This window comes from Gossypium arboreum, chromosome 12, assembly GCF_025698485.1.
Source record: "Gossypium arboreum isolate Shixiya-1 chromosome 12, ASM2569848v2, whole genome shotgun sequence".
NCBI lineage: Eukaryota > Viridiplantae > Streptophyta > Magnoliopsida > Malvales > Malvaceae > Gossypium > Gossypium arboreum.
This window is the reverse complement of record NC_069081.1, coordinates 92,473,181-92,488,193: the sequence shown is the minus strand read 5'-3', so window position 1 is coordinate 92,488,193 and position 15,013 is coordinate 92,473,181. Positions and strand designations below refer to the sequence as shown.

The window sequence follows — 15,013 nt, the reverse complement described above, 5'->3', positions numbered from 1 at the left end:
ACTTATAGTCGAATGGTCACTATGGGTTAAGTTTGAACGGTGAAATGGAAATGTGATATGTTGAATGAGATGTGTTAATATATGATTAAATATGCATGATATTTGATGTGTATCTAGGCTTAAAGACCCGAGCTTCGTCTTTGGTAAAATATCTCGGTTAAATCCGCGAGCTTCGTCTTTGGTATTATATCGAGGATAAATCCCGCAGCCTAGTCTTTGGTATTATATTCGCCTTCGTGCCTAGCGAGCTTCGTCTTGCGGTGATGTGTATTCGACCTTCGTGCCTAGCGTGCTTCGTCGTCGATGATGTGTATTCGACGCCGTGCCTAGAGCTGCTTCGTGCGGTGATGTGTATTCGCCTTCGTGCCTAGCGAGCTTCGTGTCGGTGATGTGTATTCGACGCCGTGCCTACCAGCGTAATGCCGTGAAATGATATGTTATGTGAATTGGTGTTCCTTGTAAGATAAGGGTTTAGCGAATGTTAAAGATGAAATGATAGTGTATTGTATCATGCTTATATGGCCTAATGGCAAGTATAACATGTTGGTAAATATGCAATGTGCTTTTATAATCGAATGATAAGTTTGAAATGAATGTGAGTGAAATGTTATGCATAAGCTATCAAATGTTAAGTGTGAAAATGAGATGAAAGAAAAGTGTTTGAGATGTATAATTATATACGTTCAAATGATGTTAGTACTCAATTTATATGAATATGTTATATAGAACTTGTTGATTTGATTATTCGGGCCTTTGAGCTTAGCAGACTATAATGTCGGTAAGATACTATTAAGCTTTCGAGCCTAGCGTGCTATAAAGCCGGTGAAATGATATCGGTCTCGAGCCTAGTAGGCGAAATGCTTGGTGATTTGAGAAAAGCCTATGACTAAGGTACCTCGTGCTAGATTGTCAAATGAATACATTTAATACGTAAAGTGGGCCAAGTACGCAGTATGTACTCAGATGTGAGTTTGATTTGAAGTGAATCATAAGTGAGTAATGTGATACGTACGTGAATAAATGTTAAAACTATACCTATGATCATGATACACCGGTCGAGTGTGAAAGTATGTGAGGTATTAGATTTAAATATGTTATATGAATTGATTAAGTGTGATAAGAATCTGAACGTGCATTATGTGCTTGTGTATATTCGCCGGATGGCAATATCCCTAGAATTTGGCCTCTTAAGAAATTAAATAATCAAGTATAATTGCGTTTATTTGTTTGCATTGCTTAAGACTTACTAAGCTTATGAAAGCTTACTCGTTGTTACATTTCTCTGTTTTATAGATTGTTGACTTGATTACACCTTTCGGGTTGGAGTTCACGGAGATATTATCATCTTGTCGAGCTCACGTTATCGATGTAAGTAAATCCTAATATTTGAGTCTATGGCATGTATAGGGTTTTAATGTTTTGGACCTCGTAAGCTCATATATGGGATAGATTGCATGTGAAAAGAAAAGTTTTAAATTGATTGAAATTTTTCAGCACGGTTTTTGTGTGATTGGCTGAGTTTAAGTCGGGTAACACCTCGAACCCTGTTCCGGTGAGGGATACGGGCGAGGGGTGTTACAAATATCATTTTTGCATCAAAATTGGTTGTCGTTGTCATTTCATATTATTAAATCAAGTCTGTACGGGAAAAATGAAGCAAATATGTATAATAAAAACGCGTGTTTACAAATTACAAAAAATTGAGTATGGATGAAAAAGTCAACAAATAGATTGTGGTTAAAAATTAATAAATCATTGTCATTTCTATAGTATTATTAAAACAATGCTTTATTTTTTCTGACAGTGCATTGAAAACGTGTCCTACGTGGAACATTTTCCCTCTAGCACTTTCAACTCTTCACTTTTTCCCACTCACTCATTAGATATCTCTCTATATATATATTAAAGAAATCTGGTTGACCTCAACCTCCAGTAAAAAAATACATTGAAAGTTCGAAAATAATGCATTGAAAAATTTGTTCGACCTCAACCTCCCATAAAAAAATGATCAAAACTTGGTTGCATTCAAAAAAATCAAAAAAAATTACAAATTAAGATTTAATCAAATAGAGTAGTTCGAGTTTTGATTATGAATCGAATTGAATTTTACAATTTAAATATACGATGGTGTAAATACGATGCTTGTAAATATTGAATTAAGTAATTATTAACTTTACATCTCAAAAAATTGTAAAAAACTAAAGAATATATAAGAAAAACTTAAAAATATAAAAAAATTTAAACACCTACACAATGCTAAAACCTAAATCCTAAAATCCGCAAAATCCTAACCATAATCCTAATCCTAGTTTAAAAAAATTCTAACCCTAAAAAAATAGATAAGAAGGAAAATGTTTTCAGCTAGAGGTGTTATCGTTATTTTAACTTAATCTCGTAAATTTTTAAAAAATGAAAACAGTTTAATCCAATAATTAAAAAAAAAAAGAGAGAGGGTATTTTCAGTAATTTCCTCCAAAAAGAACACAAAATAGTGAGACTTGGGAAATGCAAAAATCATGGAATCAGTTTGAAACCATTTAAGGAAAGTCAAAAATGAAATCATTATTATAATTATAGCTTTTCAACATATTCGTCTTTTTCTTAATGAAAGGTGAAAACCAGTTTAGATTAAGAACAAAAATACTTCTACCTTCTTCTTTTTTAATATTTAACAAAAAACAAAAAAAAACATTTTAGAATAATTATAGAAAGATGTTTAGCTTTAGTTAAAATAAAAAAATTGTTATGTCAACAATTTGTTAATGGATTAGCGAAAATTTTAATCACAATGACTAATTCAAATAATTAATTTAATTAAAGTGACTAAATTAAAAAAATATTTTAAAGTGACTAAAATAAAAATAACACCATTTTAAAATGATTTACGATGTAATTTATCCTAAAAGAAAAACACCACATCACCATTTGAAGTAAAATAATTATTGATGTTAATTGTTTAAAATTAATTAATATTATAAAATTAATTAATTAAATTTTAATTTTAAGTATAATAAAACAACCAAAGGTTTAATTTAAAAATAATGATGGAAGTAATTAAATTTTCACGGCGATATTATCAATGTTTTTGGAATTAGATTATAGGTGAAATTGTCATACTATAGATTTTTGTTTCGATCAGTTTATTTTCGAAACAAATAAATATTAAAAATTTTAAAGAAAATAAAATAAAATTATAAAAAAATATAAAATCCAAATCAATTAGTTTTTAATTCAATCCGTACACCATGTTTTTTGTTACTCTCTAAAATAATTTCTGATCCGATTCAAACTTACCAACTTAGCTTCAAAATTTTAATCCATCTGATTCAATCATTTCTTCTTTCTATCTCTTCCGTTGACTACCACCATTCACTAAAATAAAGAAACGAAAAAAAATATTATACTCTCTACCATCTTCTTCCTCATATCACTGCCGCCATTGTTTCTCTTACTCATTTTCTTATTCCTCGCCATCAAAACCGTCGCTTGAAAATTGATCAACGATCCCGATTACCCACCGGTGTCTCCTAGGCTCAAGAAACAATCTGCGTATGCCCCTTGGTTCCGTTAGTTCATCGTCGCCATTGCTCAGGTACAACATTACTAGCTTGCTTATAATGTTTCGTTATTCTTTGCCTCTTTACAATTTGATTTGGGAGGCTAAAGCTAAGTTCCCTCCTCTTTTAATATTGCTTGCTAAAATGGGCTTGCTTGCTTTTTCCAATCAAAACCAAGCTTTGTCGTTTGCTCTGGAGATAGATTTCTATGAGTGTGGTGTAAGAGTGAAATCTTATAATACATCAAAAACAAATATTTTCACTGATGGATTTCTGAATAATAGCATAACATTTCTGTAAAATCTGCTTATGGAAAGTAAATCAAAGATTGCCCATTTTCTGCTTTTCTGTTTTCTTAAAAAAAAAATTTGTGTCTTTATATTCTATTATATTCTTATTTATAAATAAGGAAGAGTTATGAGTTGTTCTAAATATTATATCAAAATATATATAATTAAAATTTAAAATGATATAATAAATTATGAGTATATCGCTGTTGATATTAATAATATATATTTGAAGTTTGTGTGTCTAATGGAGAACTTGATTTATTAGATATAAAGGTTGATTGGAAACAGATTTTTTCACCGGCGGGTAATCCAGCTCGTTAATGGATTTTCGGGCGACGGTTTTGATGGCATGAGAAGATCAAGCGAGAGAAACAATGGTAGCAATCATATTGAATTGAGAACTTTTTTTAAAAGTTATCAAAATAATACAGTTTTTATTTTAGAGTAATTATGGGGTAGTTTATCTTTTTTTTTTTAAATTTTTATTAAGAGTGTTTTAATAAAAATCCATATAAATGTTTTAATAAGAATTTTATCCGTATAAATTATTTGAAATTAACTAATAATAGTATAAAATTAGAGAGACCAAATTAAAGAACAAAAATTAAGTCTCCACGACCAAAACAGAATTTGACCTTTAAAATCTTAAAACTTGTAGGCAACCTTAAATCTAAAAGTATTTATTCATGGAGTGATAAGAAATTTAATATTAAGACTTCGTGTCTGAATCTTATGAATAAAAAAATACTGCTAGAGCTTTACTTTTCCTCCTCAATTTAAGGTGAGTTTGGATGGATGGTGCATTTACTTGCGGTTAATGTAAAAACAGCAGTGGTGGTGAGATTAGATACTGTAGCAATACTATAATATGAGACAAAAAGTAAGCTAAACGTACCGTACCGCACCGCCGCTCCCAACGAAGCCTTAGTTAGAGTCCAATATAATTATTAGATACTATGAGATCTTTGTTAAAAAAATTGTAAGGGTTGGGCCAAATAAAGGCCATAAAAAATCTGCTTCAAAACAAACTGAATGGACCAATTATGACAGGCTCTGGGCCTCTGGCTGCCGATCCAACAAAAGCACAAATTGGCAACAACCTTGTCCATGATCTTATCAAATACGATGTTATTTTATTAGAGGTTTTTTGGGATATTGAAGTTTGATAATTTTTTTTAAAGTAATATTTTTTTTAATTTGATATTTATATTTAAAAAAAGTTATATATTTTAATTAGGGGTGAAAGAAGGGGGTGGCAGGTCTTGACCCCTAACATGGGAAATTGCTTCTTAGGCTTCCAAAATTTTTAAAATCTTAAGTAAATATATGATAAAATTATAGTTTGACCCAAAAATGTTAGACTTTCAATTTAGCCATTTGGAAGTCGTAAAAATATAAGTCAATAAAATAGTGAATTTGCATTTTAGTTATTATAAAATATATAATTTAATCTCAACCCTTAAAAAATTTAAAGCTTCGATCCGATTTAAGTATCCAAAATATTAAATTTTTAGTGTTTAATTCAAGTTTTAGGGTTGATTTGATAAAAGTTAATTGCTAATATTATTATGTTTGAATTTTTCATGATTACATTAATGAAATAAATTTAGTGTTAATTGTAAATTTATTTAATTTGTTAAATACAATATGATTTAATTTAAGTTTTAGAGTTAATGTGATGAAAGATAATTGCTAATATTATTAGCTACTATGAATTTCTATTAAAACAATTCTAAAATTTGAATTAAACAGTAAAAGTTTAATATAACTTTATTAAATACATATATCATATTGGAACAAATATCATACGTATGAGAACAAAACCTGAAAAATGTACAATATTTTACAACAGAAGTAATCCTTACAATCTTTACATTAACATTTACCTTAATAATGACAAATATGACAAGACCATAGCCTCGAATATAGCTAAAAAGAAACTGTTAAAGACCTTGTAATGAAACGATAATGACAACATAAGTCTTTTTATAAACAATGTTTCATTGATTAAAAAGTTATTTTTTTGTCACAAAATAAATAAATAAAAGTAAAACTCCAAAAGAAAGTGAGATACTGGTTCTTCACCCCTTTCCTCTATTCAACACATTGAAATGAAATAATTAAATTACTAAAGCAAAATTATATTAAACAAATAAAAATTTCTTTGCCCAAAATTATATTAAACCTCAATATTACAAATGGTGCATGAAAGTTCTTTGAAATTGGATGTCATTCTATTCAACTGGGATAAAAATAAAAGGGTAAATTATATTAACAGTCACCTAGATTTCATTTCAGTCACTCGACTTTTGAAAAGTGACAAAACAATTAGTAACGTTATAAAAAATGACAAAATCGTCACTGATTAACAGTTTCTGTTAGTGTGTTAATAGGACCGCTGATGTGGCAAGTTAACTTGCCACGTTGGTGAAGCAGCTGATGAGTCTTCGTTTGGGGTAGGTTTAGGGAAAAATTGAAGGGTTATGTTGGTTTAGGGTAAAAAATTAGAAATAGATTCTGATTAAAGGGATTTGGGAAAAAAAAGAAAATCGATTTGGGAAAAGTTTGGTGTGATTTGGGTTGGTTTAGGTTTGAAACTGATTTGGCAATCGATTAAGAAGGTTGGTTTAGGGTTAGAAATCGATTCTGTTAGAATTAAATGACCTGAATCCTTATTTAAATAAAATAAAAGTAAAATTAATATAGAACTACACTTCTTTTATTTTATTTTAGAATAAGGTTTTTTAAACCTTATTAAACTCCATCTATTTTATATTGATTAGAATAAGGTGTTTCAATCTTACTAGAATATGGCTTTACAAGCCTATAAATAGACATAGTCTATTCCTCTTGTAATTATCCGAATTCAGCATAGTGAATTTTCTTCTTCTCTGCCCGTGATTTTTTTCCGAAAGGGTTTTCACATAAAATCTGTGTGTTCTTTATTTTATTTTATTTTCTCAAATTGGTATTAGAGCTTCTGGGTAGTTCATCTCGATCACGGTAATAGCGTCTTTGAAGTATGAAATTCCGCTATTAGATAGCAACACCAGATTTGCATTATGGCAGATTAAGATGCAAGTAGTTCTTGCGTAGATGATCTAGAGGATGCCTTGCTAGGGATAGATAAGATGCCTTCGACATTAACAGATGAAGAGAAGAAGTGTAAGGATCGAAAGGCATTAACACAATTACATCTGCATTTGTCCAACGAAATTTTGCAAGGTGTGATGAATGAAAAGACCGCCACTGCATTATGGAAGAGTCTGGAACAAATATGTATGTCGAAAACTCTAACAAGCAAGTTGCATATGAAGCAGTGTCTTTATGCTCATTGTTTGGAGGAAGGTACGTCTGTACACGAACACTTAATAGTGTTTAAAGAAATTCTCTCAAACTTGGAAGCCATGGAGGTTCAGTATGATAAGGAAGATCTAGGGTTGATTCTACTTTGTTCGTTGCCCCCGTCTTATTCAAACTTTAGAGACACAATTTTATATAGCCGCGAGTCTTTCACAATTGATGAGGTTTATAATTATTTGACCTCGTATGATAAGATGAAGCATCTTGTGGTTAAACTCGGCTCTCAAGGAGAGGGTCTCATTGTTCATGGGAGACAAGATCGAAATACTGATGATGATCGTGGAAGGACACAGGAATGGAATCCTCGCGGTAAATCTAAGGGTAGATCGAAGTCTTCAAACAGAAGTAAAACTTGTAACTTCTGCAAGAAGAAAGGGCACATTAAATCTGAGTGCTATAAGCTACAGAACAAGATTAAAAGGGAGGCTGCGAATCAAAAGGGAAAACAACCAGAAAATTCTGGTGAAGCTGATGTTGTAGAAGACTACAGCGATGGTAAACTTCTAGTCGCTTCTGTCAACAATTCTAAAGTGAGTGAGGAGTGGATACTTGATTCAGGCTGCACCTTCCACATGAGTCCCAATTGGGATTGGTTTACAATTTACGAAACAGTGTCTGAAGGTGTTGTTTTGATGGGAAATAATGCTTTATGTAAAATCGCAGGTGTTGGAACAATTAAAGTTAAGATGTTTGATGGAGTTGTCAGAACACTTAGTGACGTACGACATGTTCCTGAATTGAAGAGAAATTTAATTTCATTGAGTACTCTTGATTCAAAAGGGTACAGATACACAGCTGAAAATAGAGTTTTAAAGATTTCCAAAGGTTCCCTTGTTGTGATGAAAGGACAGAGAAAGACTACCAAGTTATAAGTTTTGCAGGGTTCTACTGTTACTGGTGATACAGTTGCCGCTTCCTCTTCCTTGTCAGATGATGATATTACTAAACTTTGGCATATGCGCCTAGGGCATATGAGTAAGAATGGCATGGCAGAATTGAGCAAAAGAGGACTTCTTGATGGGCAAAGAATTTGCAAATTGAAGTTCTGCGAGCACTGTGTTTTTGGGAAACAAAAGAGAGTTCGATTCACCAGAGGAATCCATAACACGAAGAGAACGTTGGAGTATATTCATTCTGATCTGTGGGGGCCATCCAAAGTGCCTTCGAGAGGTGAAGTTAATTATATGCTAACTTTTATTGATGATTTTTTCAAAAAAGTTTGGGCGTTCTTCCTGAAAGAGAAAAGTTATGTGTTTTTCACATTTAAGTCTCGAAAAATTATGATTGAAAAACAGACAGGAAAACAAATAAATACCTCCGTACATACAATGGCTTAGAGTTCTAATTTGATAAGTTTAATAGACTGTGCAAGTTAGAAGGGATCGTGAGACACTTGACAGTTCATCATACTTCACAGCAAAACGGCGTTGTAGAACGAATAAACAGAACGATCATGGAGAAGGTTCGATGTATGTTGTCAAATACCAACTTACCAAATTCGTTTTGGGCAGAAGCAGCCTCTACTGCATGTTTTTTGTTCAATCGATCTCCATCCGTTGCCATTGAGAAAAAGACTCCACAAGAGGTATGGTCTGATAATCCTGCTAATTATTCTGACTTAAAGATCTTTGGGTGTCCTGTGTATGCTCATGTTGATAATGGAAAATTGGAACCGAGATCCATTAAATGTGTTTTTCTTGGTTATAAAGCCGGTGTAAAAGATTATAAGTTATGGAGTCTTGAAAATAGAAAAGTTGTGATTAGTAGAGATGTCGTTTTTGATGAAACTGTTATGCTACCTAACTTATCTCTTAAAGACTCTTCCAATAAAGAAAATCAAAAGCAGGTGGAGCATCAGATTAATACAGAGTCGACTCCTCAAGCCAGTACAAAAATTGAGAATAGAGTTGCTTCTACACCATAATACTCTATTGCCAAAAATAAAACTAGAAGAGAAATTAAACTTCCAAAGAAGTATGCTGAGGCTAATCTAGTTGCTTATACTTTAAATGTGGCTGAAGATATAGATGCAAACTGAGAGCCATCTAATTATTCTGAGGCAATTAGCTGTGAAGACTCAAAAAAGTGGATGTTTGCTATGCAAGAGGAGATGGAATCACTTTACAAAAACAGAACATGAGATCTTGTAAAACTTCCTAAAGGTAAAAAGGTTGTTCGTTGTAAATGGGTGTTTAAAAAGAAAGAAGGGACTCCAGGAGTTGAAGAACCCAGATATAAAGCAAGGCTTGTTACAAAGGGTTACAGTCAAATTCCAGGAGTGGACTTCACAGATGTGTTCTCCCCAGTTATGAAACATTGTTCGATTCGAGCTATGCTTGGTATTGTGGCCATGCATAATTTGGAGCTTGAGCAGTTAGATGTAAAAACTGCATTTTTGCATGGAGAACTTGAGGAGGACATTTACATGCAACAACCAGAGGGTTTTACAGTATTAGAAAAAGAGGACTATGTTTGCTTGTTGAAAAAGTCCCTTTACGGTTTGAAACAGTCACCAAGACAATGGTACAAGAGGTTTGATTCCTTTATGACTTCTGATGATTTCAAAAGAAACAGTTTTGACAATTGTGTTTTATAATGGCCTAAATTCAAAGTTATCGGAACAGTGGTTTCGTAACCATAAATCTGATTTAAAGATAAATTTATTTCAATATTTTTGCTTGGAAATTGATATGATAGGAAAATCATATGAAAATATTGATAGAAAAATTTTACCAATTTAATGGTTAGTTAGAAAAAGAAATTATTGAAGAAATTGGGTAAAAACAAGATATTGGGACCTCTATCTTGTAAAAACGAGTCGAAAATAATTTTATAAATATTTATGAAATGTTATTAGTGTGGTATTAAAATTTTGTTAGGAAATTTTAATGTTTGGGTAGTCAATTAAATGAAAAGGATTAAATTGTAATAGGTGTAAAAGTTGCTAGAATGATTAAATAGCTTAAGAGTCTAATGAGAAAGGATTTAAAAGGAAATTAGACCCAAAAATTATTTGGGCTGGACGGCAAGGGTATGAAATTAGCAGAAAAATTAATAAATTAAGGGTAAAATTGAAATATTGCAAAATTAACTAAATAAAGCTAGGACTAAATAGGAAATATCTAGATTTCTCTTCATTTCTTTTCAATTCCAGCAGCTAAAAATGCCATAGTAGGGTTTTATAAACTGGTATTTAATAATGTTTTCACCAAGTGAGTTAATCCTTGCCTTTGTCTTGTAATTTTTGTGTTTCTAAGACTTTTACAACTAGGTCCTACTATTAAATTCATTAGTTTTTAATTTCATGGATGAAATTGAAAGTCACAATGGTTGAGTGCTGTAAGCTTATGATGAAATAGAATGAAATTAAAGCTTTAATTTGTTTATGAGATGATTTTATTAGGTAATTTCAATAGAAATTTGATTTTTAGGACCTAATTGTGAAAATGTTTAGAATTAAAGTCTATTGCTGAAATTCTGATTCCTAAAGGTTGTAAACTAGTTTAAGGTGATAGAATAAAGTGTTAATTGAGAAAAATCAGCTCAATTGAGAGGCTAATTGAGTAGGGACGAAATTATCATTTATTAAAAGCTTAGGGAAAAATGGTAATAAACAGCTTGCACAAAAACAGTTTGGACAGCAGTAGTAGACTAACTTTGAAAAATCACCATAAATTGTATAAATCGAATTAGAAGATGAAAAAAATATGTAATTAAATCTTATTGAGTCTAGTTTCTCATAGAAGAAATAGTGTAAGTAATGGATTTGTAAATTTTTAGATATAATGAATTTTGTGAAACAAGGTCAGAATGAATTCGGGTTCCCCTATTCTGACTTTGAAAAATCATAAAAAAATGAATAAAAATGATTATTGGCTTAAATTTATATGTATAGAATCCTTAATGAGTCTATTTTTAAGAGAATGAACGAGAACATTATTTGAATTCTGTATGAAGAGATAACTAATTTTTAGTGAAGAAGGGTCAGAACTGTCGACAGCAGAATAGGGGTGACTTTAAAGAATAAACTGTACTGATTGGCTAAACCAAAAATTCTGAAAATTTTATGGTAAGAATATATGTGAGTCTAGTCTTAGGAAAAATTATTGGATCCTAATTTGGAGTTCTGTATCTCAAGATAAAAATAATTTAGTGACTATGACTCAAGTAGACAACTTTGAATGAACTATAAATAATAGTTGAATTATAGAGAATGTTGCATATGAACATGAAATGTATTAAATTGATAATTAAATTTATTTATTTAGATCCGAAGATTCAAATCTGAAGCTAGATCGAGGAAAGGAAAAGTTCGGGATTAGTAGATTTTATTGTTTACAAACAAGTATCAAGGTAAGTTCGTGTAACTTGAATTATATTCTTAAATGCTTGAGATTGTATGTTATTGATGTGAATATGATTTGAATGTTCATTATAAGAAAATTAATAAAACATTGATATATTTGATAAAATGGGAAGAAATCCAGTTGAATGAAAGGAAAATTGATGGATCTCGAAAAGGAATTGACGGTAAAAGGATCAAGCCGGACGGGTGATCCTATCTGATATAGCCCTCCCGAAGAATATGTATAAAATGGATTTAGCCCGGACGGGTAATCCGAATTAGGGTCTGAATTTAGCCTAGACTGGTAATTCAAATCCAAGCTCATTAGAGTAATTGTCATTACAGGGGATTTAGCCTGGACCGGTAATCCCGACAATACCCTATGAGTTTATATTGCGAGGATTTAGCTCGACCGGTAATCCCGCCGCAAGGTTGAGGTTCATGGAGTGTGCTCTCTGAAATGGATATGTGCGACATGAATATGAATTGATGAGCGAAATGTACACTAAAAGTGTATCTCTGAAAATCCATCAAAAATTCCAAGAAATTCAACGAGATAAATATGGAAAAATAACAAGGAAATGGAAATCATGGTATTGATGAGCTCATCAATCATAGTATATATTATTGATACATGGAAATTATTGTACTAACTTGAATGTTGAGTTTGTGCATATTAGGGTAATAATGCATTGAATGGATATATGAATGTTTCTTATATTGTATTGAAAATATTTGGTAAGTATAATTCTTGTTACATGAGCTTACTAAGCACAAAGTGCTTACCCTATTTCCTTTTTCCATGTTTTGTAGTGTTAAGAGCTCGGAGGTCGGATTTAGTCGGAGACACATCACACTATCAACCTCAGGACTTCGGTATATAAAGAAACTTTATTTTGGAAATCAATGGCATGTATAAGCTAATAAAGTAAATGATTCTGTAAAATGAATGTAGAGTTAGTCATTGGTATAGCTAACAAATCTTGGTTTTGGGTATGTGATGACGTTATTTTATAAATATGCATGAATTTATCTTGAAAATATGTTGAATTGGATTGGTTGATGTAGATTGTTTCTAGTTTAAAATTTCAGGGAAGATTAGATATCTATAAAGGGGTTATATTGAGTTAAAAAATAAAAAATAAATTCGTAAACTCCGGTAATACCTCGTACCCTATTCCGGCAATGAATACAGGTAGGGGGTATTACATGTTTACTTTAAGAAAAACAGTTATAGTTCTTTCATGTATCTACTTCTTTATGATGATGACATGTTGACAGCAGCAAAAGATAAATGAGAGATAAGAAATGTCAAAGTCCAACTAAGTGAAGAATTTGAGATGAAATATTTGGGACCAGCAAAGAAGATACTTGGTATGGAGATTCTCAAAGATAGAAAAGCAAGTAAATTGTACCTAAGTCAGAAGGGGTAAATTGAGAAAGTTCTTTGCAGGTTCAATATGCAGAGTGCTAAGCCTGTTAGTACTCCTTTAGCAGTCAATTTCAGACTTTCATCGGCTTTATCTCCACAATCAGATGATGAGATTGAGTACATGTCACATGTTCCATACTCTAGTGCAATAGGATCTCTCATGTATGCTATGGTTTGTTCACGTCCAGATTTATCATATGCAGTCAGTGCAGTTAGCAGATACATGGCGAATCCCGGTAAAGATCACTGGAAAGTAGTTCAGTGGATTTTAAGATACTTACGAGGTACTACTGATGTCTGCTTACAGTTTGGAAGAACTAGAGATGGAGTCATTGGGTATGTTGATGCTGATTTTGCAGGAGACCTTGGTAGAAGAAGATCTCTCACAGGTTATGTCTTTACAATTGAAGGTTGTGCAATCAGTTGGAAAGCCACTTTGCAAACTACAGCCGCTTTGTCTACCACTAAAACTGAGTACATGGCGATTACTAAGGCTTGTAAAGAAGCTATTTGGTTGAAGGGACTCTTTAGTGAACTCAATAAAGACATTCAAATCAGTACAGTATCTTGTGACAGTCAGAGTGCAATCTTCCTTACAAAAGATCAAATGTTTAATGAGAGAACAAAACTCATTGATGTTCGGTATCATTTTGTTCGTGATATTATTACTCGTGGTGATATTATTGTGAGCAAAATTAGTACTCATAAAAATTCTGTAGATATAATGACTAAGTCACTTCTTATAACCAAGTTTGAGCATTGCTTAGACTTGATTGGTGTTTATTGTTGAAGTTAAACCCTTAAGGGGTTTTATGGAAGAGGTGAAGAACTTGTTCGTTGAGAGTTCGCGATGAAGAACTTGTTCATTGAGAATTAATGTCAAGGTGGAGATTGTTAGAATTAAATAACCCGAATCATTATTTAAATAAAATACAATGGTAAAATAAAATAAAAGTAAAATTCATATAGAACTACACTTCTTTTATTTTATTTTAGAATAAGGTTTTTTAAACCTGATTAAACTCCATCTATTTTATATTGATTAGAATAAGGTATTTCAATCTTACTAGAATATGGCTTTACAAGCCTATAAATAGACATAGTCTATTCCTCTTGTAATTATTCAAATTCGACATAGTGAATTTTCTTCTCCTTTACCCGTGGTTTTTTTCTCGAAAGGGTTTCCACATAAAATCTGTGTGTTCTTTATTTTATTTTTTTATTTTATTTTCTCAGATTCAATAATCGATTAATAGGGTATAGGGTTAGAAAACGATTGGTCTTTTTCGTTTAGGGAGAAAAGAAGAAGAAACCAGAAACCATTCAATGTTTTTGATTCTCAGCGACAATGGTCAATAGAAGAGCTACCAATGTTGTTACATCCACTTTAACGGGTAATTTTTTTTTATTTTTTGGATTTAGGGTTATTTCAATTTAGGATTATTTCGACTTCAATTTTGATTTCGATGCTAATTTTGATTTTAATTTTGATTTTGGTTTTGATTTTGATTTCAATTTAGGGTTATTTAGTTTTTGGTTTTATTTGTTATTAATGTGCATGACAGATTAGGGTTTGGTTATTAAAGTGAATGACATATAATGTGTATGGTATACCATGTGCATGATGTTTATTGTTTGTATCAAACTGATGTTTATTGTTTGTATCTACCATTGTATGAATGCCATTATCAAACTGCTATTTATTGTTTGTATCTACCATTGTTTGTATCTGAGCTGCTATATTGTATGTGGCAATATCAAATTTGTTGTTTACCTTCTATATTGTATTGGTTATTGTCTGTCATTACCTAGGTGTAGGGTTAAAATGTTTGGTTATTGTCTGCCATGTGCATGACAGAAATGGTTGTGCTTGTACTAAATTATTTTCTGTATTGATTATTGTCTGCCATGTGCATGACAGAAATGATTGTGTTTATATTAAATTATTTTGTATTGGTTATTGTCTGACAAAAATGGTTAAAGTGTTTGCCTATGCTGTTGCCTTTATTGATGAGTAATTTGTTTC

At 31.6% G+C, this 15,013-nt stretch overlaps 1 long non-coding RNA gene across 1 annotated transcript; it reads left to right on the top strand.

Moving 5' to 3' along the window:
- The first annotated feature begins 3,305 nt into the window (after window positions 1–3,305).
- On the top strand, window positions 3,306–4,295 carry LOC128285145 (uncharacterized). The gene is made up of 2 exons (XR_008275563.1): window positions 3,306–3,592; window positions 4,113–4,295. It is a non-coding gene; the product is annotated as an uncharacterized LOC128285145 (long non-coding RNA).
- The last annotated feature ends 10,718 nt before the right edge of the window (window positions 4,296–15,013 follow it).